Below are 27,551 nucleotides of genomic sequence, written 5' to 3'. Positions count from 1 at the left end.
ATAGGTGCAGGCTGAGCCCCAAGTGTAGCCGTCTGGGGAGGGGGGATCACAGGAAGGCCAGGTCTACTTTGTGTGTGGAATCTGCAAACATGGAACATAGAAATCTCTGGGAAGCAAGATGCAAATTCTCCCACTGGAACTGGTCTTTTACAGGCCCTTCCCCTGCTCCCCTTATTTCCCCCCCAAGATCTGTAGTTTAGAGTCGGATAGGTTTACCTCAGGTGTGTCCCCTTTGAAGCCAAACAGGAACAAAGGGGAATTCTGTCTTCACAAGCATACTTCTTGGGAAAAACACTGGCAGGGCTTTCTGCTTTCCTCTCAAGGGTGTGGTGGAAATAGTTCAATGGAGTCAGTCCCTGAATGGCTCAGGCTTTAGAACAACCCAGTTGGGCCAGCCCTGGGTAGAACCCTGGGTTCTTTTATTCCTTCCAATTTCTTTCACACTATTACATTTTAATTTTTAATGGGAAAAAATTACATAGTTTAAAAATGAAATACTGTTAGAATTTGAAGGGAAAACAATAGTCCTTACTGCATCCCTCTACTTTAAAAAAAATATTTTTATTGATTTCAGAGAGGAAGGGAGAGAGAGAGAAAGAGAGAGAGAGAGAATATCATTGATCAGCTGCCTCTTGCAAAGCCCCACACTGGGGATCTGGCCCAGGGAATCAAACTGTGACCTCCTGGTTCATAGGTCAACCCTCAACCACTGAGACATACCTGCCTGGCTTCATTCCCCTCTCTGTTAAGTAGCTTTTTCTGGTGTTTACTTTGTATTTCTCAAACACAAGCCGCCTTCTCAGCCCTATCTCGATGTTCACATTTAGGTATTGGCTATTGCCTTTCTCCAATGGAAGGTGAAGGTTTAGAGCTCTTCATCTGCACTTCCTGCCACACACCCTTGCCCTCCTCCCACTCACACATGCTGATTAAATCAGTGTTTAGGGCTGTCATTATTATGTTCTTTAATTTTATCCACAGCTGGGCAAAGGCGTGCACTCTCTCCTCTGTGTTCTCTTCCATTCACTTTATGCTCTTTTTCATTCCTTTGCTCCATTTTGGTGGATGAAGGTGAGTGATCCATCTTGCATTTTCACCAGTCAGTCCTCTCTCCTCCAAAGCCTTGACATGTGCCCATTCTTCAGAGTTTATGAGCTGATCAAAGAAAAACTTGTCATTTCCTGTCCAAAGGGTACTTGCATAATTTTATTAGGAAACACTGGATGATAAAACATATTCAGGCTCACCCTAGCTGGCTTGGCTCAGTGGATAGACTGTTGGCGTGTGGACTGAAGGGTCCTGGGTTTGATTCCAGTCAAGGGCACATGCCTGGGTTGTGGGCTCAATCCCCAGTAAGGGGCATGCAGAGGCAGGCAATCAATGATTCTCTCTCATCGTTGATGTTTCTCTCTCTCCCTCTCCCTTCCTCTCTGAAATATATATAAAATATTCAGTCTCCAAGACAGAAGTTTGTAGAGCAGAATTTCAGGCTGGCAAGTTTTGGACCTGGGCACTCAGGTGGCCTGTCTCCTATTCTGTCTGTTCTGCGGATGTTTGGGGCTGGTAGGGGCATGAAAGGGTTAAGAGTCAGCCAGCAGGAAGGAACAGGAGGGGAGGCAAAGGAATCCAGGCTTGAAGGAAGGCTGGTTGGCTGGAACTGGCTAGTCCTTCCCTGACTTGCTAAATATAACTGTTAAGTAATCCGCAGTCACTGGGGTCATTCTAATAGGAGAAACTAGGCAGGGAAAAAAGTGGTTGTTTGCAGTTCCAGGTCAAAGGTACCCTGGAGCAAGCACTACCAGCACATTTTTTCCTGCAGTTCAGTTCCATGAGTTCATTGTCATTGTTTCCAGGTTTCACCCGAGTTGTTTGAATAGCACGCCTGCCCTTGCCTGCCATGCGATAAAGATCCGCTGTCATTGGGTAACTTTGATGGAGGGCCTGCATTCCTCTCAGTTCTTTATCTGAGGAACATTCCTGACTAAACCAGGGCAAATCTCAGGGGAGTGCTGATGGACGGGGATCTGCTGACCGCATGGGGTGGGGCAGGGCAGCCCCACCACGACTCACTTCCTTCCCAGGACCTGATTCCCTGATTCCAGAGGACCCTGGCTGGAACACTCTGGTGTCTCCTGACTTGTTTGTTTACTGGAGCAGCCAGAGGCCCGTGTCACTTGTGCAATGCTCAGTGGAGGAGCTGGGCATGGACTCTGTCAAGTGGAAACTTATGTTCTCTGTTAAAAAATAATAACTGAAAGAAAATCTGTTGGGGACAAGGCAAAGAGAAAGGGGGAGCTGGATCCAGAGACCAGTCACATTCCCAGGAAAGCAAAATCCTTTCCATTTCTTTGGAGACAGGTTTTTGTACCCTCAGAAGAGGTCTTAAAACAATACTTCCTTTTATGCAGTCACATTGGTTCTGTTTATGAAAGAAAGCAGACATTTTCCCTGACCTTGCGTGCTATAGGGGGATTGTTTATGCACACACACATGCACACAGGCATGTGCACACACATGCACACTTGCAAGTACAGCACTGGGCACTTTGCAAACAGCCCCTACAGGCTGACCTAGGCTTTGGTTCCTTTGCTCTTGGTACTTCATTAATTTGCTTCTCTAAAGTGTTTCATCTGACTTTCTGAGGCCTCAAACAACCAGGCATTGCTGAGTGTTCAGTAAGGTCTGTCCCACTCTTTTCCATATGAATGGCCTTTCCTGAAAGGGGCCAGTGAAATATACTTGATGAAGGGGCAGCCAGCCTAAAGGTTTCTTCTTTGACCATCACCTCCTTTCATTCACCCCCCAGAAGCAGCAGGAGGGTTGTGAGCACTCCTGCCTTTGTGGGAAGGCTGTGCTGATTGCAGAGTGCCTCAGCTCTCATCAGCAGGGCTTCTCAAGCTCCAACATGCACATCACCTGAATGTCTCCTTAAAATGCAGATTCTGATTCAGCGACTCCATTCAGGTGGGGGCTGAGAGTCAGCATTGCTAAGTGGGGAATGCCAGCACTCTGGTTCAGACAACACTTCGAGTAGTGCATCTGGGGGGTGGGGGGAGCCTTGTTATAGACACACAGAACAAACAACCCAGGGACACCTGAGGACTGTCCTCCAGCCCCTGGGTTTGTAAAATTTCTCTTCCTCTCCAAGGACTTGGGCTTCCCCAGCACCTTGGTGCTCCTAGTCTACAACCTGTCCTCAAGGACTAGGCGACAGCACACACACTGCCTGCCTTCTGCATCCCACTGACAGTTTATTGAATCTACAATAATAAGCACGGTGTGTGTATGTGTGCATGAGCAGCCTATTCAACTCCGCAGCAGGTGCTGTGCTAATTGCATGCTCCATGAATCATCACAAATCAGGTATATGACCTTCATACTGATGATTTGGGTAGGAGCCAACAAAAACTCAACTTGCCAAAGGCCAAACAGCCAATGGGTAGAAGTCCTAATCATTGCACTGTGCTGCTGCCCCTTTCGTGACATGGATGACAAATGCCCAGTCATCTTCATGGGCTCTGGGCACAGCTCTGGGACCCATGACCTGTTTATGTGACTGTATCTTCACCAAACAGGACTCTGCATCTGGGGCACTGGAACTGGAGCCACCCCAAAGCACTGCCTAGTGCAGTGGTCGGCAAACTCATTAGTCAACAGAGCCAAATAGCAACAGTACAACGATTGACATTTCTTTTGACAGCCAAATTTTTTAAACTTAAACTATATAGGTAGGTACATTGTTATTAACTTAATTAGGGTACTCCTAAGGCTTAGGAAGAGCCACACTCAAGGGGCCAAAGAGCCGCATGAGGCTTGCGAGCCGCAGTTTGCCGACCACGGGCCTAGTGGGTTTGAAAATGAATGGGAGAGGGTTATCTTACATCCATGCTGTGGGGAGAAGCCAAAGGAGGTGATGATCTTCAGATCATGAGGCTTTGGGAAAGAACCACAAAGGGAAAATGGACTTTATTTCGTAAGGTGGCCCTCAGACAACCTTTGCTTCCACTTTCTGCTGTTAGACTTGACATTTCTCTTTCTCTTTTTTTTATATCCACAAAGATTGAATAAGAGTGCCAGGGAAGCTCCTATTTGCTCTGGGATCTTTTACACTCACCTGACTACTGCAGTGATCAAAAAAGGGAACACAGGTCCCTTATCTCCAAACATAGTAAGGTTCAGTTAGCGCTTGTCATATTGCATGCACAAATACATGTATGTACACACACACATACCTGCATATGTATACACAGGCATGATTTACCAAGCAAATAAAAGGCTCAAGGGTGGAGGGGGACATATACTCACTCGTGAAAACAGTCTTTTAAAAAGAATTTTGGGGAGAACCCATCTTCTTATATATGCTCCTTTATCATTACTATGAGTCTTGAACTACCTCTCACCTCATTAAACTTAGTATGGAAAATCATCAGCAGTGCTCATCTTTCTTCTGCATTCTTTTTTTTCTTTCATCTAATATCATATACTTTTTTTTTCTTCTGCATTCTTGTTTCTCTGCAGCTCTGTCTGAGCTCTCTTTGGGGCACCTGGGAAAACCAGTCATCTTTTGGAAATAAATCATCCCATATCATTACTCTTTACTTCAAATTCTCCTTTCATCATCCCCCTTCAATCAAAATCTGTCTTTATCTGCAAGACACTTTCCTCCTCTCTTTGCACAGCATTCCACACACATACCTCCCATCCCCTACTTTTCCCATTACAAATTATCATACTGGTAAGGACCTCTTCTTATTTCTTGTTCCAAAATTCGTTTTCATGACTATTTTTTCCATCATCAGCTCTCAACAACCTCTATGAAGTCCCCACCATTCTGTTTTCCAACCCTTCTTCCTGCCTACCTCTTTTGAGGATTCTTCAGATGTCCTACCTAGTCTCTTATTCCTCCCCATTCTAGAAACATCTACATGTAACCTTTTCTTATAGTTCCTCACTGCCTCAGGCCTGGAGACCTTTATCTCCACTGATCTTATGTCATCAAGACACAAGAAGACCGCCCTAACCGGTTTGGCTCAGTAGATAGAGCGTCAGCCTGTGGACTCAAGGATCCCAGGTTCGATTCTGGTCAAGGGCATGTACCTTGGTTGTGGGCACATCCCCAGTAGGGAGTGTGCAGGAGGCAGCTGATCAATGTTTCTAACTCTCTATCCCTCTCCCTTCTTCTCTGTAAAAAATCAATAAAATATATTTTAAAAATAAAAATTAAAATTAAAAAAAAGACACAAGAAGACCATACAGAAACACTCAAGGCCCTCACTCTGGAGCCCTGATACTCTCCTTTTGGCTCTGCTGGATCTCACATAACCTAACCCTACTGAACTGATCCCATCACTTCCCTTCTCACTGTTTTCTGAGTGTCCTCCTGGCTTTGCTTGTATCCTTACCCAGGCTACAGACTTCCCGCTTTTAAGCCATGCAACCCCCTGGACTCAACCATTTCTATAAGGTTCTCCCTCCTGTTCTTTCTCCTTCACAAACTTCATGAGGTCCCACTCTGGGTAATCTGCACCTTCCACTTTCTACTCTCTGCTGTGCGGCCACCAAACTGAGGAGCCTGGTTGCTGGTTTTACTTCTAGTTCTTATTGTTTAACCTCAAGAAAGACTTCAATGGTCCTTAGTTACCTGTGACTTCTTCTCATAGGCACCCCACGCCCTCCCTCACAGCTATCAAAACCTTTACTTTACTCCTCAAGTTTGCATTCCATCACTGTCTCCTGCTTTTCAGATATCTTTTTTTTCCTAAAAATATTGATTATCTGAAGTAAGTAGTTTTCTCTTCACTTTCTTTTCACTCCCTGTTGCCCTTCTCCTACTTAGAATATTTATTATTTTCATCTCAGAATGCTATAGTAACCTCCTAACTGCACAAGCCTATTCTTTCCTCCATTTCAGTCCACTGTTGGATTTATTATTCCAAAGACCATATTCCTCTCTTGCTTAAAAATCTTCGGGTCTCCCCATTGCTGCTAAATGAACTTGACCTGCCAGGCATGGCTGTTTTCCACACATTCACCATTATTTCTCCTGCTAAATCTTTGCTCATGTTATCTTCTCTGTCTCCAGGGTCTTTCCCTCATTCCCACGTGATTAAATCTTACCTGAGAGGCAAGCTCAAAAGCTCTCTCAGGCAAGAATTTGTCCCCAAACCCTTCTACTAGAGGTCATTTCTCCCAACTTAACTTTCTTTTAGCTCTTGAATCCCCTTCCAGTATTTATTACTTTCCACCCTGTATTACAGTTGGTTCACAAAACTGTAAGGTCCTTAAGGGTAAAAGCCCTATTTCTTCCATTTCTATATGGCCTCTAGTGCCGGGAGCCGGTCCATCCTTGCTGTTTCAAGGGACCTGGCATATATGGCATACGGTTCTTAATATGTTTGCTCACCTTCTTGGCGCTGTGTTTTAACCAAGGTCACCTCTCCGAGAAAGGTTGAATCCCCAGGTAGGGATTTTCCCCTGAAGTTAGGGAGGGAATAAAACCCCTCAACTAAGTGCCAGGCGGGTAATTAATCCCTTTAACTATGAGCAATCATGCTTAAGCTACATAATCTTTACTCCCTGGAATGGAGATAAGAAACGCCCTAACCTTTGTAATAGAGATTGATAGGATTGAATCAACTGGTATAAATACAGATGTAACAAGACAGAAAGACTCAGAACTTAGAACAGAATCAAGAAGACAGAGCCTACACGGAGCCTAGAGACAGAAGAACTTCGCTGGAGAGAGCATGCCGGAGGATCCTGGAGAGGGACTGGCCTCAGAGCCTAGAGACAGAGCTTAGCGGGAGAACAGGGCAAGGGATCCTGGACTGAACCTGACTACAGAGATTGGTAGGAGAACCTGACTGGAACCTGGACACTGAACCTGACTGGAGAGCCTGGACAGAACCTGGCTGGAGAACCTAGCGAGGGAACATGGCTACAGAACCTCGCTGGAGATCCGAAGCAGAACCTCTCTGGAGATCCAGGCTAGAGATCCTGGCTAGGTTGCTGATCAACTGAACACTGTTCCCGTGCCATTCCTTCTTCGCCGACTCCGTCCACACCTTTGGGGACCCCTGGACCCGCTGGGGTTGGACCCCGGCATATGGCGCCCGAACAGGGACCCCTAAGTAAGCGCCCCGCATTCGGGACGGATCGGACTCCACCATAGGAAGAAGGTGGATAGTCTTCGCCGACTCCGTCCACACCTTTGGGAACCCCTGGAAAAGGATTCCCCTAGGTAAGCCCTACCCCATTGAGAACCCCCACACTCGGGACGGATAGGACTCCACCAGGGTACTGCAGACCCCCCTATAGACGATAAGTAGGGTAAGAAGGTGGATAGTACAGAATTTAGATTGAGAAGATGTGCCATACTGAGTCCAAAGAAAGAAGACTCTGTATTGATCCTTAGATTGAGAAGATGTGCCATACTGAGTCCAAAGAAAGAAGACTCTGTATTGATCTTTAGATTAAGAAGATGTGCCATACTGAGTCTAAAGAAAAAAAGACTCCGTATTGATCTTTTAACACATATGCTTGCTAGCAGAGGAGTTAAGGTTACTCCCAGTCAGATGGAACATTTTATACAAGAAATATGTCCATGCTTTTCTGAGGAAGGAAAGGTGCCGGAAAGGTAAATGTAGAAGCATGGGAGAAGGTAGGCCCAAGGAGCCTTATCCTTAACCCCACTGCAGCCTTTCCACCCCGGGAAAGTGCAGGATTGGCAAGCTCTCCCTGGGGTGATAGATCAGGACTCAGGTAATAGCGGAAAGCGCCAATCCTACTCTTAAAATGGATATAAGAGAGCATTTGAGGTTTTTCTTTTTAATGCCTGCTTTTAAAAAATAAAAAAGGGGGAATTTGCCGGGAGCCGGTCCATCCTTGCTGTTTCAAGGGACCTGGCATATATGGCATACGGTTCTTAATATGTTTGCTCACCTTCTTGGCGCTGTGTTTTAACCAAGGTCACCTCTCCGAGAAAGGTTGAATCCCCAGGTAGGGATTTTCCCCTGAAGTTAGGGAGGGAATAAAACCCCTCAACTAAGTGCCAGGCGGGTAATTAATCCCTTTAACTATGAGCAATCATGCTTAAGCTACATAATCTTTACTCCCTGGAATGGAGATAAGAAACGCCCTAACCTTTGTAATAGAGATTGATAGGATTGAATCAACTGGTATAAATACAGATGTAACAAGACAGAAAGAGACAGAATTTAGAACACAGAACTCAGGAGACAGAATTCAGAAGACAGAACCTACACGGAGCCTAGAGACAGAAGAACTTCGCTGGAGAGAGCATGCCGGAGGATCCTGGACAGGGACTTGCCTCGGAGCCAGGAGACAGAGCCTAGCAGGAGAGCATGGCAAGGGAACCTGGACTGAACCTGACTACAGAGATTGGCAGGAGAACCTGACTGGAACCTGGACACTGAACCTGACTGGAGAGCCTGGACAGAACCTGGCTGGAGAACCTAGCGAGGGAACATGGCTACAGAACCTCGCTGGAGATCCGAAGCAGAACCTCTCTGGAGATCCGGGCTGGAGATCCTGGCTAGGCTGCTGATCAACTGAACGCTGTCTCCGTGACATTCCTTCTTCGCCGACTCCGTCCACACCTTTGGGGACCCCTGGACCCGCTGGGGTTGGACCCCGGCACTCTAGCAGCAGTGCAGCACATGACACACAATGCTGGAATATTTAGGATATTTTTATTACAAATGACAGGAACATGGCTATCATAGGCAAAAAACAAAAAAAAACAAGAGGAGGAGAGAGAATTTGTCAGATAAACATACACAGCAGTTCACACAGCAGTGGGAAGCATAAGGGGCTGCTGAGCCGCAGGGAAAACTGGAACTGGGGACTGGAATTCAACAGGACACACGCTCTATGTCTTTGCTTCTCTCTACATGTTGAATTCATTTTCCCGCAGTAGCCAAGATCCCTCCACACGGCATGGAGAACTCCCAAGACTCACATACAGACTTTCACCTCCAAAGAGAACCTGGACTCAAGTTTCAGTTTGAAAAATACTGTCTTAGAAGGGCATTCTGAATGGTCCAGCCTGATTCAGATGTCCGCTCCTGAACAATCAGCTATGGCCAGGGGATTGAATGACTCAGTCTATTAGGAACTCACTTCTGAGTTTTGAAACCATTTTTAAAAAAGAAGAATCTTTTTGAGCCAGGTAGGCACCCCAAGAATGATAGCGTATTTGTATCCAATACATTTATTTTAAAAAATGTGTTTTTAACATTTATAGATATTGATAGGAATTATGCAACAGTACCATAAGAAGTCAATCACTGCTTAAGGTGGTTTTTTTTGTCATTTTAACCATGTACCTTATTCTGACCTATTCATTAAAGTAGGACTTTTAATAGTTTGATTGCTTAATATGATTTCAATTAGAATATATACTTGAAGGGAATAAAATTGATTCTGTTTTAAAGGACCTTTAAAGTCAAACTTTTCCCTAATTTAGATGGGCCTTGCTTCCAACTAAAATGGATTGATGACCCTAGCCAGTTTGGCTCAGTGGATAGAGCATTGGACTGTGGATTGAAAGGTCCCGGGTTTCATTCCAGTCAAGGGCACGTACCTAGGTTGCAAGCTTGATACCTGACCCTGGTCAGGGCATGTGCAGGAGGCAAACAATTGATGTGTCTCTCTCATATCAGTGTTTCTCTCTGTTTCTCCCCCTCCCTTGCACTCTTTATAAAAATCAGTGGGAAAATTGATTGATGAAGTTTCCATGTATACATCTGATCCCCAACAACAACAAAAATGGCATTAAGCCCAATTACAGCTTTTTGTTTTACAAATACCTGTGCATTTTGACCAATTTCGTCTTTTCTACCTCTACTAACATTCTATACCTTGGGTCCCAGCATTTGTGAATATGGAGAGCACTTTTGTTTCTTTTGCCCACATTGGTCATTATTTGTTATGAAAAATTATGAACATGTTCCTTAAGATTGACTTCTCTGGCATGGTCCCTTATGACCATGGCTGTGTGACTCAGATTGGAAAGTATGTCAAGGATGAGTTGGTTTTGTCACTTTGAACTTTTTCACACTTTGAGATCTTTAATATCCAGAGTAGTTATTCTGACCCCTTTTATCAATGTCACCTCCACTGAAAGTCAATAATAACTGAATTATCCAGAAACTCTGGTCCTTCAGTCCTTGAGAGTTGGGGGGATAGCAAAAAAATATTTTGTTTCAACCGAACACTTATGGTTAAGGGAGGAAAGGAGCAAAGAGACGTAAGAATAGGAGAAAGTGGGCTTTTAACACTTTATACCAGCAATTTCAACCTTTTTCATCTCATGGTACACATAAACTACTAAAATTCTGCAGCACACCAAAAATATTTTATAATATTTGCCAATCAGACAAAAAGTGGGTATAATTTTGATTCATTTACACCAGATGGCTATTATTATGTTGGCTGTTGTCATTTTTTTAATTTGACAATCTAAAGGAAAAGATGTCAGTGCCTCTGACTAAATAAATAATCAGGTATTGCATGTTTTAAAAATTCTTGTGACACACCAGTGTGCTGCAGCACACTGATTGAAAATCACTGCTTTACACAGTAGCCAAAAATGTATATGAAAAGGAAATTAATTTATCCAGATGACACAGTCAAATATCTAGATAATAAGCTAAATATTTAATTCCATAGATTTGGAATTGCCAAATTTAGCAAATAAAAATATAGGATCCCAGTAAAATTTGAATTTGAGATAAATAATGAAATTTTTTTAGTGTAAATATGCCCCATGCAATACTCAGGATATACTAAATAAATTATCTGTAGTTTATCTGAAATTCAAATTTCACCACATATTCTGTATTTTATCTGGTAATTCTACTTAAATTAGATAAATTCACCTTGTATAGACACTGTCTGAATTTTAAGTCAATAGTGATTATATAGGCCGAAACCGGTTTGGCTCAGTGGATAGAGCGTCGGCCTGCGGACTGAAAGGTCCCAGGTTCGATTCCGGTCAAGGGCATGTACCTGGGTTGCGGGCATATCCCCAGTAGGAGATGTGCAGGAGGCAGCTGATCGATGTTTCTCTCTCATCGATGTTTCTCTCTCATCGATGTTTCTAACTCTCTATCTCTCTCCCTTCCTCTCTGTAAAAAAATCAATAAAAATATATTAAAAAAAATAGTGATTATATATACACCTTCCCATGGTTTATTCTTTCACTATCTTTGAAATTTAAATGTAAACTGCTCTTCTCTACTCTAAACTTTCTTCCATATGGCCCATACTCTTAGCATGGAGCACTAAAACATCATAGTTTAATCAGTGGATACATTGAGTTAATGCTCATCTATTCTGTTAGTATGCCCTTTGTTAATTTGATAGCCTCTAACTTTGGATACATTGCTTGCTAGTTCAGTGTCACAACCTTTAGCCCTGTTATAGGCTAAATAGTGGTGATGCAGCCATCTATTCAAGGACCAGCTGTCAAGCACATATTTTATGTGATGCACATTTCTAGGCTCTATGAACTGTACAAAATTCATTCAATGACTCTTTATGAACAGCCTATCGTGCCATTCAAAGTGCTAAGAGTGCTACTGAGTTCCCACTCTTGAGGGACACTCAGTTTATTGATGAAGAACAACACATTAGCTAGGGTGGTAAAGGAACCAAGATCCCCAACCCCAGGGACATGCTGTTCTGCAAACTCCAGGGTTTGGTTTTGCTGAATAGAGTATACAAACGAAGGGCAAAGGCTGACTTTCTTTTTTATTTTTTAAAATATGTTTTTATTGCCGAAACCGGTTTGGCTCACTGGATAGAGCGTCGGCCTGCGGACTGAGAGGTCCCGGGTTCGATTCCGGTCGAGGGCATGTACCTGGGTTGCGGGCACATTCCCGGTGGGGGATGTGCAAGAGGCAGCTGATCGATGTTTCTCTCTCATCGATGTTTCTAACTCTCTCTATCTCTCTCCCTTCCTCTCTGTGAAAAATCAATAAAATATATTTTTAAAAAAATATGTTTTTATTGATTTCAGAGAGAGGAAGGAAGAAGGAGAGAGAAATAGAAACATCAATGATGAGAGCGAATCATTGATCAGCTGCCCCCTACATGCCCCTTACTGGGGATCGAGCCCACAACCTGGGTATGTGCCCTGACCGGAAATGGAACGAGACCTCCTAGTTCATGGGTCGACGTTCAACCACTGAGCAACACAGGCCAGGCTAGTTTCTTAAGATAACAAAGAGAAGTTTTACAGTTGGGTGGGAGGAAAGAAAGAAGAGATAAGAGGCAACTGGCAGAGGTGGGCTTTTCAATGGAAAGAGAAAAGCTGTCTGATAGGATAATGGATTAAGTTTGTCTTGGTGATATACATGGGATGTGAACCCTCTTTCACAGACTCCGAAGAATCTTAAATAAAACATCAATTTTCTCATTAATGTGTTGTGGTTTTGGATGTGTTTTGGAGGATATGACAAAGTGGTGAGTATGGCCTCAAAGAGAGTATAAAGTAAGAGCCATGGCCTGCCATGGGAGGCTCCCCATATGGGTTACATCTTGGGGATCCTTATCTTGCATATTTGATAGTAGTTAAAAAAATCCAGCTGCATTTCAGGTTAAGTTGTTGCTAAGAAGACAACTTCACCATTCGTGCCAAACATTTGGATTTTTGTGTAAGAGAATGACGCTACATCTGGCATAAAGCCGCAGTGATTCTTGGCATCAGTTAAATTTCTTCTGTTTCAAGGAAATCAAGGCTGATTAAGCAAGAAAAAAAATAAAAAAGGAGGATTCGGGGGAAGGGATTGATGCTATAATGTATTGGAAGCACGTGGCAGAGCTCACAGACCAGCTTGGCCTTGGGAAAGACAGTGGGCCAGGGGCCAGGGCTCTGCCAGGAACCTTAGGGGGACACAGAGCCATGGATATTTTTTCTGGCTGCTACTGTCATGAGTTTCAGCCCATCTCTGTTCATGTTCTCAAGTTCCTGTGAGAGAATCTGATTAGTACAGCTGGAGTCAGGGATCTCTACCCTTCGTGGACAGCCAGGTAGTGCAGGCGTGGCCCATGCAGAATCATTTGAGTTGGACAGTCTGCTCTTTTCATGTTTCCAACATACTCAAAACTAGATGGAAATGGTGTAGCCTTGGATGCTCATACTGTTGTATCCTTTTGGTTTAACTGAGAGTTTTAAATTATTCCAACCCCAGCCCCCAGCCCCCCAACCCCCTACACACACTAATTGGAGATTATACAAACTATTCTTTTAGTGGTTACTCCAGAATTTCCAACTTGTTTACTTAACTTTCTAAAGTCTTTGTTGATCAATATCTTTACTCTTCCTCCCAGGCAATACAAGACCTTAGGATACCTAAATTCCATTCCCCCTTACCTACTTATAAGTTGACTTTTTTCATATATTTTAATTCAATTGTCAAAATACCCCCAAAATTATTCATGACAGCTCTATACAGACAGTCCTCAGGTGACGTTGGACTTGACGTACATCGTTTCGTGGTTCCGTTGCCATCTCCCATTTATTTATTTAAAAAAAAAAGTTCCGTCATTTCGACGTATGTACATATGTGCTTTATGTTTTTTATTATTTATTTATCACAAGTAAAGGTCAGGAATTGTTATCTTTCTTTTAATTTTTTTTTACTGTTTCACTTCATTACTGCTGTGTATGTGCTCCATGTGAGTGATGTAGGTGCTTACGTAGGTGGGTTCCGACTTACGGCGAAAATTGTGTTACGTAGGAATGGATCTTCGACGTAACCCAAGGACCTACTCTATTGTCAATGTTCATTTGCCTTGACCACTTTTCTTTGCTCCTCACTCTTTTTATATCTCAAACATTCTATATAGGATCACTGTTTTTCTGCCTAAAGTATGTCCTTTAGTATTTTCTTTCAGAGCTTTTGTTAGTGATGAACTAACAATTTTTATTTTTATGGAATATTTGTTTATTTTGTCTTTATTCTTGATAAAAAGACATTTTCACTGTCTATACAATTCTGGGTTGGCAAGTGATTTTTTTTCGGCACACAGAAGATATATATATATAACCGTCGTTCTAGCTTCCTTTGTTTGCTGTCGAAAATCTGCTGTGGGTCTAGCTGTGCTCCTTTGAAGACAATTTTTTCTCTCTCTTTTTCTGGCTGCGTTTAAGATTTTTCTCTTTATCTTTAGTTTTCTGCCATTTCACTATGATGTGTCTAAATATGTTTTACTTACCCTGCTTCGAAATTGATGGGTTTCCTGAATCTCCAGATAAGTATTTGAAGCAGGTCTGAAAATATTTGGTTTTTATGTCTTTGAATGATGCCTTTGCCCAATTGTCCTTCCTTCTGGAATTCCTCTTTAACATTATCTTGCATGTCTCTTAACCCTATTTCATATTTTCCATCTTTTGGATTCTGTATTGCATTCAGAAAAATTTATTTTGTTCTTTCACTGATTGTTTCTTTAATTGTATCTGATCTGTTCTCTGAGTTTTTAATATCGGTTAAAACTTAAACTTGGTAATTTTTAAAATCCAATGATATTTTAATAATTTACCACTCCCTACAGATGTTTCTAACACTAAGCATGGATGTTTTATAGTTTACAAATACTCATTTAATAATCAAAAGTCTAGCCCAGCCAGTGTGGCTCAGTGGTTGAGCGTCGGAACCAGGAGGTCCCAAACCCAGGCTCGATTCCCAGTGTGGAGCATGCAGAAGGCAGCCAATCAATGATTCTCTCTCATCATTGATGTTTCCATCTGTCTATCCCTCTCCCTTCTTCTCTGAAATCAATAAAAATGTATTTTAAAAAAATAACAGCTCTTTTAAAAAAATAATCAAAAGTCTACATTGGTCTTTTTATGATTCTCTGTTTTTCCTGTTGGTTTCCTTGTATGCTTGGATATTTTAAATTATATGCTGCTCACTGCCCTTAGGAAATTATCTGTGAAGATGCCCTGTGGCCTGAGATGAAGGTGCCCTTCTTCAAGGAGAATTTGAATGTGTATTTGCTTCTTTTAGGCAGGTAGGTACCTTTTGTCTGGTACCACTTTAAACTTCATTCAGAGTATAAGGTTTCTTAGACCACCCACATCTTTTGAATCCATTAGAGTAACTACCTGTATTTTCATGGATTTTGTTTCTTTCCCTTGCTTCTTCTGACCAAGTTAAATCTCTTCAAACTCCCTGGGGGACTTCACCTTTGAGATCACCTTAATGTGGAAGCTTCCATTAAACCTTTACCTTTAGAGCGCTGGACTTCGGTCTTGTCCCTTTAACACGGAGAGTCTGTGAAAACCACAGCTCACTTTCTCAGACCCAGTTAGCAAACACTGTCAAGACAAAAGTACTTCAAAGGTGCTGCTTATCTCTGGAGTTTTGCTTTCTCTTAGCTTTTGACCTAATATTTCTTTTCTATTTGATCACTAATTTGAAGCTTTTATGAAAAATTTTTATTCATTTATCATTTTAGATGCTCTTACCCAAAGGGTATTGCCAAATAACCTGCCTTACCATCAGGGACGGTGTCTGGCCACATAGAGTGAATGTTCTTCAGGCCTTCAGGGAGTTTACTCTCCCATGAAAGTTAACACTGAATCCTCTCCTGTCAGGCAAGGGTCCCTGCTCTGTGTCAGTCAAGTGCTTAATAATCTTTGGAGGACTAAAGGTTTCTGTCTCGAAGCAAGTAATTCTAAAGAGACGTGAAGGTGAGCAAAATTTCCATTCTGGGGTCTTTGAAATACTTCTATCCTGCACCCAAAGTGCTCCTTCCATATCTAAACTCCATGTTGGAGAGAGGAAACATCCAATGGTCTATTATAGCTCTTCCTCCCATGGTCTCTGGCTTCTATCACGGTAGCTGTACAGGGTGTTCACCACACTTTATTCCTCAGGGCGGAGTCTGCCTGAAGAGAGGTGGGCACTTGCCCTCCCAGAATCAAGTTCTGGGAATCTGGTGTGCTCAGAGAGAGGCTGTACAGGAAAGAGAAGGCAGAGAAGTAAGGTAGCTGACAGGGAAGAACTTCTGGGAGGAAATGGAGAATGTGATTGTTTCTGCTCTTGGTATTCATATGCTCTGCCCTGTTTTTCCATATAATTTTGTATAAATTGAGGATTTCTCATTGTTGTTGAATTGTCTGTTTTTTTTGGGGGGGGGGGGTTACAAAAAAATCAATGTCTATGATGTCAAGATTGGTGTTAAACTAACCATGGAAAACCAACCCTAACTGCTTTACTACTTTGTGCACCTGCTTGGCCCCTGCAGCTATTTGAGCTTGCAGCTCTTGATGAGGATAATGTTAGGTACCCAAGAGAATGAGCCAATGAGGATAACGGTAACTTCCATATAAGTAGCTCAGGGGGATACAGCCTTTAGTCAGGGAGACTTTGAAATCAGGTGTTGCTTAAGCAGAATATCTTAAAGAGAAAATAGACATGATCATCATGTGTAGCTGTAGACTTAGGTTCAACTACTATTTATCAAGGGCATATTATGCACTAGGCTGTAGGCTAGGCATTTTAAAAAACATAATCCATTAAATTCAGAACAAAAGAAGCCCCTTCTTTGGTGTTGAGTCAGGAGATGTGAAAAAAGAAAGCTATTTTAAGATTAAGGGAGGATGGTTCTCACTAGACATTATTCCATGTAGGGAAAAATATTTCAGGATTATTTTCTGGAGGCTGAAGGGCACATTTTAAAGCTTAAGTCTGAATAATACACCTTTCAGTTAAGCCTTTAGTTTCTCTAAAGAATGTGGTAAGAGTCTTGGACATGAGATTTTCTCCATATTACTTTTCCATATTAGTTCATCTTACAAGTGAACTTCAAGGAATGATTGTGCAATGTGCTGTTTCTGTCAACCCTTTGTCCCTGGGGTAAGGATTTTCAGACACAGTGCAACAAGTGGTGTCCAACCATGCTAAGGAAGGGCACCATGTGTCTATATGGGGAGCTTTTCTTTTTTCTTTTTTTTAATATATTTTTATTGGTTTCAGAGAGGAAGGGAGAGGGAGAGAGAGAGAAACATCAATGATGAGAGAGAATCATTGATTGGCTGCCTCCTGCATGCTCCCCACTGGGGATCGAGCCCACAACCCAGGTATGTGCCCTTGGCTGGAATTGAACCTGGGACCCTTCAGTCCGCATGCCAATGCTCTATCCACTGAGCCAAACCGGCTAGGGCTGGGGAGCTTTTCTACAGGGAAAATACCCGACATTTCTTTTTGATGGCATGTTATATTCTACCCTCTACTCTAGCTATCTGTGGATGCCTTCTATCACATATTAAACCTCTGGTTTCTTGGACATTCAGGGGATTATTTTACTGCAGCACGCGGCACAGGGAGTTGTCCATTACAGGCAATAAATAGTAAGAGGTAGTATGGAGTGTAGAGATATAAGTACTAGGCCTGGCTCTGCCCCTAAAGACAGGATAAATTCAAGTGTAGCACATGCTTGTTCTTTTTCTCTGTCCTGTTTTTGTTCTTCCTTCCTTTCAATAACAGAATTGCAACTTTCAGATTTTTATCAGTCATCCATTCCTTGCTCATGCAGTCAATGCCCTTTGGGAAAATCTAACCCTACTCTTGGCTCTAGGGTTGTGTTAGTCAGGGTTTTCCAGAGAAACTGGATGGATGGATGGATAGATAGATAGATAGATAGATAGATAGATAGATAGATAGTGGCTCATGTGATTGTGGAGGCTGAGAAGCCCCACAATCTGCTCTCCGCAGCTGGAGAACCAGGAGAGCTGATGGTTTAAATTCCAGCCCATGTACAGGAGGAAACCAATGTCCCAGCTCAAAAGCAGTCAGAGAGAGCAGATTCTTCCTGTGTAGCATTCGTCACGTGCAGTTTTATTTTTATACTAGGGGCCCGGTGCACGAAATTCGTGCACTGGGTGTGTGTGTGTGTGTGTGTGTGTGTGTGTGTGTGTGTGTGTGGCGGGGGGGAGTGTCCCTCAGCCCAGCCTGCCCCCTCTCACATACTGGGAGCCCTCAGGCGTTGACCCCCATCACCCTCCAATCGCAGGATCGGCCCCTTGCCCAGGCCTGACGCCTCTGGTCCAGGCATCAGGCCTGGGCAGGGGACCCCCAGACCCCTCTGATTGCTGGCTCTGCCCCTTGCCCAGGCCTAATGCCTCGGCCAGAGGCGTAGACCCCCATCACCCTCCAATCGCCTGATCGGCCCCTTGCCCAGGCCTGACGCCTCTGGTCCAGGCATCAGGCCTGGGCAGGGGACCCCCAGACCCCTCTGATTGCTGGCTCTGCCCCTTGCCCAGGCCTAATGCCTCGGCCAGAGGCGTAGACCCCCATCACCCTCCAATCGCCTGATCGGCCCCTTGCCCAGGCCTGACGCCTCTGGTCCAGGCATCAGGCCTGGGCAGGGGACCCCCAGACCCCTCTGATTGCTGGCTCTGCCCCTTGCCCAGGCCTAATGCCTCGGCCAGAGGCGTAGACCCCCATCACCCTCCAATCGCCTGATCGGCCCCTTGCCCAGGCCTGACGCCTCCGCCAGAGGTGTCAGGCTTGGACAGGGGACCCCCATCTCCCCCCGATCACTGGCTCTGGCCCCTGCCCAGGCCTGAGGCCTCTGGCCCAGGAATCATGCCTGGGCAGGGGACCCCCATCTCCCTCTGATCGCTTGCTCCACCCCCCACCCAAGCCTGACGCCTCTGACCCAGGCTTCAGGCCTGGGCAAGGGGACCATCATATCCCCCCAATCCCCGGCTCCGTCCCCCACCCAGGCCTGATGCCTCTGGCCCAGGCATCAGGCCTGGGCAGGGGACCTCCAGCCCCCCACCCAGGCCTGATGCCTTGGCCAGAGGAGTTGACCCTCATCACCCTCCGATCACCAATCACCGGATCGGCCCCGTGACCAGGCCTGAGGCCTCCGGCAGAGGTGTCAGGCCTGGGCAGGGCACCCCCAGCTCCCCACAGTTGCAGGCTCCGCCCCTGCCCAGGCCTAACGCCTCTGGCCTAGGCGTCCGGTCCGGGCAGTGGGGACCTGCAGTGGCAGCGGGGGGGCGCCGCGATCGCGCGGGCTCCGCCCCTGCCCCTGCAGGACGCCTCTGGCTGAGGCGTCCGGCCCGGGCAGCGGGGACCCGCAGCTGCAGCAGCCCCACGATCGTGGGCTTCGCTTTAGGCCCAGGGAAGGGACCCCTAGCTCCTGGGACTGCCAGGGCCGCCTTTGCCCTGCCCCCCATCTCTTAGCTCCCCCCTGGGTTTCCGATCACTGTCAGTGGCAGGGGGCTTCTTCCTGCTTTCCCTTTCGCCTCCCTGCATTGTGCCTACATATGCAAATTAACCGCCATCTTGTTGGCAGTTAATTTGCATATAGCCCTGATTAGCCAATGAAAAGGGTAGCGTCGTATGCCAATTACCATTTTTCTCTTTTATTAGTGTAGATGTGTGGGTATTTGATCATTTGTCTCCTCACTAGCCTATTCACTCTGTGAGTCTGGGACTGGGTCCAATTTTGCTCACCATTGCAGTGCTCAGAATGTAGCAAAGTACCTGGAACAGAGTAGCCACTAGACACACATTTGCAGAGGAAGGCCAGAGAGGACCTCCGGAAGCATGAGTGTAAAGTCAGTACTGATTTTAGGTGCTGGGAGCACATGAAGAATATGAACAAGAATCTCCACCTTGCTTGACTGGTGTGAGTGGTTGAGCGTTGACCTATGAACCAGATGGTCACAGTTCCATTCCCAGTCAGGGCACATGATAGGACCACTCAACACCTGTTAAGAAATATGGCAGTTTTATTTCTTGGAATTCCAAGGGCTATACAAATATTATATTTTATAACCCTCATCCTATTTTGCTGCCATCCATGCCTTTAGGCCAGAAATGCCACTCCTGAAAATTTATTGAGAAATTAGTTCAAAAGAAAAAACTCCAGATACAAAGATGCTTATAATAGTATTATTAAAAATAACAAAAAATGGAAATAACAGCTTAAATATGGCACATTAATTTAATAGATTATTAAGAAGGTACTGAAAATCATGACAAAATAGGAAATATTTAATATGTGAAGTGGAAAATAAACATCTGTCATTTTTTTTTAAATTTTTTAACAATATATTTTATTGATTTTTGTACAGAGAGGAAGGGAGAGGTATAGAGCGCCAGAAACACCGATCAGCTGCCTCCTGCACACTCCCCACCGGAGATGTGCCCACAACCAAGGCACATGCCCCTAACCGGAATTGAACCCAGGGCCCTTCAGTCCTCAGGCTGACGCTCTGTCCACTGAGCCAAACCAGTTATGGCCGTGATGGGCAAACTGTGGCTCATGAGCCACATGTGGCTCTCTGGATCCTTAAGTTAATAACAGTATACCTACCTATATAGTTTAAGTTTAAAAAATTTGGCTCTCAAAAGAAATTTCAGTCGTCGTACTGTTGATATTTGGCTCTGTTGACTAATGAGTTTGCTGACCACTGGGTTAGGGCAACATCTGTCATTATTTTATTTAGAGAACCCTAATTGCCTAATTTCAATTTAGAGAACCCTAATAGCTTTTCCACAAATTATTTTTTACATATTTTTTAACATTAGTTACATATCTAGCTTTCAAAGGACTTGCGAAACCTAGGTATTCAAAATACTTCGATAATCAGTAACTATTCTGAGCACTGTTAAAATCACATTTTCATAAATGGTAAACTTTGGGCTCTCTTCAGCAAAAGCCTGAAGGTGAAGGGCAAGGGGGTGAGTCATGTTGAGATCTGGGGAAGAGCAATACAGCAGAAGAAACAGCAAATGCAAATGGCATGCTTGCTCCTCCCAAACAACATTTTGGTGAGTTAATGTAGTGAGCTTGGATGGTCAAGGAGAGAGAATGCGGTGTAATAATTCACTAGGCTCAGACATGACCCATCTGCCTCTCAGTGGGATCCTCCAAAACTGTATGGTTTATCCATTTCAAACATTAGAGACTCTTACATTTACCAAGAGCACAGTATAAGGTCACTGAACGCAGGGAAGTGTCCGCTACCTCTTTTTACTCTCAGGTAGTCAGTGAATGTTTGTGGATGATGCTGAGGGTTCATTTGCCCCACCCTGCTTCATCTCCACCCCAAGAAATGGCTTGTACCCCAAAGTACAGGAAGAGCCCATGGGACAGTAGGAACTTTGGCTGGAGGCAGATAAGGTGACAGAGACAAGGGAGTCAAGTTAATCACGCAAAGGTACTTACAGAATTTTATGTCATCTGTTGCTACATTCCTGTCAACATCAGCCCCAGGAAGATGACCATCACTGGCCGTTTTAATTCAGATTTTCTTAGCTTTTAAAATCCTATCCTGCCAATGAAAATTATACAAGTAAAAAAGAATAGGCAAGTTTTCCTACATGAAAATTTAGAATCAGAAGACCTGCCTTTACTGGAAATCTGACAACTGATCTGTCCCAGCATTAGGACCCATGTAGCATTGATAGTTCTCATTTTTATTTCATCTCACATCTTCACAGGAATGAAACAAGCAGTTCTTCAGACTTCCATGGAATCATCTCTGACCTTCTGCCTTTACTTCTCTCCAAGCTGGAATGCTCTCTGGAGCCCTCAGCCATCACACCGACCCTGGCACCTCCCCCATGCCTTCCATCCTGCCCTGGCCTCAGATAACAACAATCCTTTCCAAACTGGCTTTACTCCCACCATGTTTGAATGCTGCAGAGTAAAACCGAATGTGAATAAGAACCAATGTCCCCTCATTACACTCAGCTCACCTTCCTTTCACATTCCATACATCACTCTTAGCTGGAGGGGACCAGATTATTTTCTGTTCATGACTCCCTCAATAATGCCTGATTCGGCCCAGGCTTGTTGGGAGACTAAGTTCTTTGTTCTTGTCCTTGTGGCTCTGAGCACCCTTCCCCTGCCCCATGCCTGCAACAGTCTCCTCCTTGTCTGTCAAAATCCTCACATAAGACTCTGGCCCTGAAGCTATTATATGGTGACGTGTACCCTTGGCTTCTCCCTCAAACTGGAACAGAAAACACAGAGATATGTTTATGGGATGGCAGAGGGAGCAAGAGAACAAAAATCAGCCAGGTCCAGAGCCTTGCGCTTCCTGGGATTTTCAAAGTAGAAATGGTTACTGTGACTTCCTTTTTAGGGGTCCCTTCTCACCTCCAAAATGGAGGGGCTTGCTGGATGTGGGGGTGGGCTGCCCTAAGCCTGGTTGTTCACTTCAGCAGGAATTTTCAGATGAAAAAGAAAGAAGGATGAACAAAAGGCTTTGTGTATGCCGAGCAACATCTCCTAGGGTTCAGAAATTAATCCATGTTGAGTATCCTCTAGGTGTCTTGCTCATTCATATTTCGTATTAAGTTTTATCTTCGCGCGCACACACACACACACACACACACACAAGCACACACCACTGTGGATGGATTTTATTGTCCTCATTTACTGATGCAGGAACTGAGGTTTGCAGTGCTAAGTACCTTGCTGAGTCATATAGCTCGTAAGGAGTGGAGCCAAGACTGAATTCCATGCTCTTTCATTTCCTCTTATTTAAAAATAAATATTGTTGTTTTTCTGATTTTCTCAGTAATATGTATTCTTTATAGAAAATTTAGAAAGACAAAATAAAATCTATAATAATAAAAGCGTAATTTGCTAATTAGACTAGACGATTTTCCCAATGAAGCCGGGGCTGCGAGGGAAGACTGGGTCCCGGGTGCCTGCCAGCGTCTGGAGGGAAACCCGGGTCCCAGGTGCCAGAGGGAAGCTGATGCCAGCAGCCAGGAGAAGGAAGGCCTACTCTTGAATGAATTTCGTGCATCGGGCCTCTAGTATAAAATAAAAACAGTCAATAATTCCACCATCCAGAGATAATCCCTAATAACATTTTAGTGTCCTTTTCTCCAGTCTATGTTTATGGTTTGCTATACTATTTTATGTCCTGCTCCTTTTGATGTTTTGGGGGTTTTTCTTTTGTTTATTTGTTTTTTGGTTTGTTGTTAAATAGACTTTTACTTTTTAGAGCAGTTTTAGGTTCACAGCAAAATTGATACAATATAGAGAATTCCCATATCTCCCTTCCCCCTACATAGACACAGCCTCTCCCATGGCTGACATCCTGCCTCATAGAACCTACAATGAGACATCATTATCACCTGAAGTCCACAGTTCACATTAGGGTTCACTCTTGGTATTGTACATTCTATAGGTTTTGACAAATGTATAATGACATGTATCCACTATTATATATCATACAGAATAGTTTTACCACTCTCAAAATCCTCTGTGCATCCTAGCCGGTTTGGCTCAGTGGATAGAGCTTCGCCTGTGGACTGAAGGGTCCTGGGTTTGATTCTGGTCAAGGGCACATGCCTGGGTTGTGGGCTTGATCCCCAGTAAGGGGCGTGCAGGAAGCAGCCGATCAATGGTTCTCTCCCATCATTGTTTCTCTCTCTCCCTCTCCCTTTTTCTCTAAAATCAATAAAAATATTTTTTTTAAATAAATAAAAATCCTCTGTGCTCCCCCTATTCGTCCCTCCCTCCATAACACCTGAGCTTCTTACTGTCTCCATAGTTTTGCCTTTTCTAGAATGTCATATAGTTGGAATCATACAATGTGTAGCCTTTTCAGATTAGTTTCTTTAGTAACATATATTTAAGATTCTTCCATGTCTTTTCATGGCTCTGTAGCATATTTCTTGTTAGTGCTGAATAATATTCCATTGTCTGGCTGGATCAGCTTATCCATTCATCTACCAAAGGGCCATCTGGGTTGCTTTTGGTTTTGCATTGATGAGTCAAGCTGCTATAAACATCCATGTTCAGGTTTTTGTGTGGACAGAAGTTTTCAACTCATTTGGTTAAATACCAAGGAGACAGTTGCTGGATTATATAGTAAGAATATATTTAGTTTTGTAAGAAAATGCCAATTTGTCTTCCAAAGTAGCTGTACCATTTTGTAGTCTCACCAGCAATGAATGAGAGTTTCTGTTGCTTTACATGCTCACCAGCATTTGGTGCTGTTAGAGCTTTGGATTTTTGCTAGTCTAATAAGTGTGTAGTAACATCTCATTATTTTTTTTAAGTTTGAAATTCCCTAATGACATATGATGCTTATCATCTTTTCATATGCTCATTTTCCATCTTTATATATACTTTGGTGAGGTGTCTGTTCAGTTATTTTGCCCATATTTTAATTTGTTTATTTCCTTCCTGTGGAGTTTTAAGAGTTCTTTGTATATTCTGGATAATAATCCTTTTATCAGATGTCTTTTGCAACTATTTTATACCATTCTGTGGCTTGTCTTCTCATTCTCTTGATGGAGTCTTTTGCAGAGCAGAAATTTTTAATTTTAATGAAGTCCAGCTTGTCAATTATTTCTTTCATGGATCATGCCTTTGGTGTTATATTTCAAAAGTCATTGCCATAGCCAAGATCATCTAGATTTTCTCCTCTGTCATCTCCTAGAATTTTTATAATTTTACATTTACATTTAGGTTTATATTTCATTTTGAATTAATTTTTGCGTATAAGGTCTGTGTCAAGATTCATTTTTTTTCATGTTAATGTCCAGTTGTTGTAGCACCATTTGTTGAAAAGACTATCTTTTCTCTACTGTATTGTATTTGCTCTCTGTCAAAGATTAGTTGGCTATACTTCTGTGGGTCCACTTCTGGGTTCTCTATTCTGTTTTATTAATCTTATTGTCTATCCTTTCATCAATACCACACTGTCTTTTTAAAATATATATATTTTTTATTGATTTCAGAGAGGAAGGGAGAGGGAAAGAGAGAGGTAGAAATATCAATGATGAGAGAGAATCATTGATCGGCTGCCTCCTGCACGCCCCACATTGGGGACTGAGCCTGCAACCAGGGTATGTATGAACTGTGACCTCCTGGTTCGTAGGTCAACACTCAACCACTGAGCCATGCTGGCCCAGCTCACCAATACCACATGGTCTCGATTACTGTTGTGAAATCAGGTAATGTCAGTCCTTTGATATTGTTATTCTTCAATATTGTGTTGGCTCTTCTTGATCTTTTGCCTCTCCATATAAACCTTAGAATCAGTTTATATCCACAAAATAACTTGCCAGGATTTTGACTGGGATTGCATTGAATCTATAAATCAAGTTGGAAAGAACTGACATCTTGAATATTAAGTCTTCCTATCAATAAACATGGAATATTTCTCCATTTATTCAGTTGTTTTCTTTCACCAACTTTTTGTAGCTTTCTTCACAGAGATTTTATTCATATTTTGTTAGATTTATACCTAAGTATTTTATTAATAGGGAGTGCTAAATTAAATAGTTTTTTTTGCTTTTAGATTTGACTTGTTCATTACTGATATATAGGAAAACAATCAACTTTTGTATATTTAACTTGTAGCCTTCAAATTTGCTATAATCATCTATTATTTCCAGGAGGTTTGGGGTCAATATTTTAGGATTTTTCTACATAGACAGTTATGTCATCTGCAAACAGACAATTTTATTTATTTCTCCCCAATCTATACCTTTTATATTATATTCTTTTTTATCTTATTGCATTAGCTATGACTTGCAATATGATGTTGAAAAGGAGTGGTGAGAGCAAATATCCATGCCTTGTTTCTGGTCTTAATGAGAAAGCATGTAGTTTCTCACCATTAATTAGGTTAACTATAGATTGATATTCTTATCAAGTTGAGAAAAATCTCCCTCTATTCCTAGTTATGAAAATTTTTATCATGAATGGGTGTTGGATTTTGTCAAAAGCTTTTTCTGTATCTATCAATGTGATTTCCCGCCCATCCCCCCCCTTTAACCTGTTGATGTGATGGATTACATTAATTGAATGAGCTTTGCATACCTGGGACAAATCCCCCTTGGTTATAGTGTATAATTCTTTTTATACATTGTTGGATTTGATTTGATAATATTTGGTTGAGGTACTTTACATCTATGTTCATAAGAGATATTAGTGTGTAGTTTTCTTGTATGTCTTTGTCTGGTTTTGGTATTGGGGTAATGCTGAAATCATAGAATGAGTTTAAAAGTATTTCCTTCTATCCTAAGACTCCGTTCTCTGTACAGAGGTAGGACCAGGAATCCAAGGTGGAAGGAAGTTTGAGTGCTTGTTGTGAGAGGAGCCAGGGATATAGGCAAAGGGCAACCCAAGGTTCCGAGTCTATATAAACTGGACACCAGGATCAACCCCACTCACCCAGGTTGAACGTCTAGCAAGTCTGCTAGATAGGGTCTGCAGCCCCTCTTCTGAAACTAAGGCAACTTTCTCATCTGCCACCTTCGAGTTGTGTATAACTTCCTGCTTCCTCTGTAGCTGAACCATAGTTTGAAAGTGAGTCAGGATAAATGTTTGACATGTAAAACCTTTAACTGCCTCTGGGAATTGCTTCAATTATTACCCCATTCTATTTGCCTGGGTTTGGGCCAGGAATTCCCCCTGTCTTCTGGAACCCTGGCCTTGATTGGTCATGTCTATGCTCAAAATAGAAAAAAGGGCTTTAAAGAAAAGATTAGGCAATGTTAAAATAGGAGGTTAGGTGAGGGGTAGAGTTGATGGCAATGCCCTTACTGAATCAGCTGGTTTCAGACTATTCTTCAGTTCCAGGGTCTCCAAGGTTTTCTCAAAGTGCCCTCATGTCCTGGGCTTCAGGACTTGCAGGCTCCTCACATGATAGTACCCATGAGCAAGCTTTTAGTGTCAACCAACTCACTAGCTACAAAGATAAGGATCGGCCTTATCTTGCCCTCTGAGAGGGGTTTTGGCATCTTTTGTGGGCAAAAATTTATCCTGAGCTATCTTTTGTTTTCATTGGAACACAGTTGTTGCTTTTCCATAGCAGAAAAATAGAGAATGCTCTATAATTGGCAATAGGATTCTCCAATAAGTATTGCCTTGAAGTAAGGAGACAAAGTGTGGTCGAATCCAGGAGAGGACTTTTTAGTACAAACCTCGGAAGCCTCAGACTTTGAATCAATGTATAACTAAGGCAGTAGAAGAACCAGTAAGAACAGAACAGGAGAAAAAAGGAGTACAGAGACATGGTCAGGATGCAGAGTCAGACACTCCTTGGTTCCTTCTTGCTTTGTTATTGTCCAACTTTGTGCTTATTTATCCTGAGCTTTAATTTCCACAACAAGAATTCCCAACCTGTCCTCTCAGAGAAAGGTCACTTATTCAGCAACTGTTTATTGAAGACCTACCATGTACAGTGAGCTCCTGTAACTCTGAGCCCTTTTTTCTTCATCCTCCATCCCAGATGCCTAGCACAGTATCTGGCACATTTAATGCTATTGAATAAGTAAATAGTTGCGTGGGTGGGGGAAAAATGAATGAGGACAAAGAAATGAATCAATATAGAAATACTGACCTTTGAGAATCTGCTTGGAAGAGTTGAAGGTCAAGGTAACCCATTAGTTTGGATGTCTCTAGCAGTCACCAACAAATCCATGGAAGTAAATGGAAATCAAAGAGTTGACTTAGAAATACTTAGCACAGAGAGACAAGGTTGCTAGGTAAGTGATGGAAGGCCAGAAGTCAACCACCTC

The 27,551-nt window shown here is 43.1% G+C and overlaps 1 long non-coding RNA gene across 1 annotated transcript; it reads right to left on the bottom strand.

The window, feature by feature from the left end:
• Window positions 1-603: 603 nt before the first annotated feature.
• On the bottom strand, window positions 604-27,551 carry LOC132226456 (uncharacterized). Its single transcript, XR_009451058.1, has 3 exons — window positions 27,374-27,551; window positions 26,203-26,319; window positions 604-1,155 (listed from the first exon to the last, which is right to left on the bottom strand). It is a non-coding gene; the product is annotated as an uncharacterized LOC132226456 (long non-coding RNA).

Source organism: Myotis daubentonii, chromosome 2, assembly GCF_963259705.1.
Source record: "Myotis daubentonii chromosome 2, mMyoDau2.1, whole genome shotgun sequence".
Classification (NCBI taxonomy): Eukaryota; Metazoa; Chordata; class Mammalia; order Chiroptera; family Vespertilionidae; genus Myotis; species Myotis daubentonii.
Note: the sequence above shows the minus strand (reverse complement) of the source record. Positions and strands in the feature narration are given on the sequence as shown.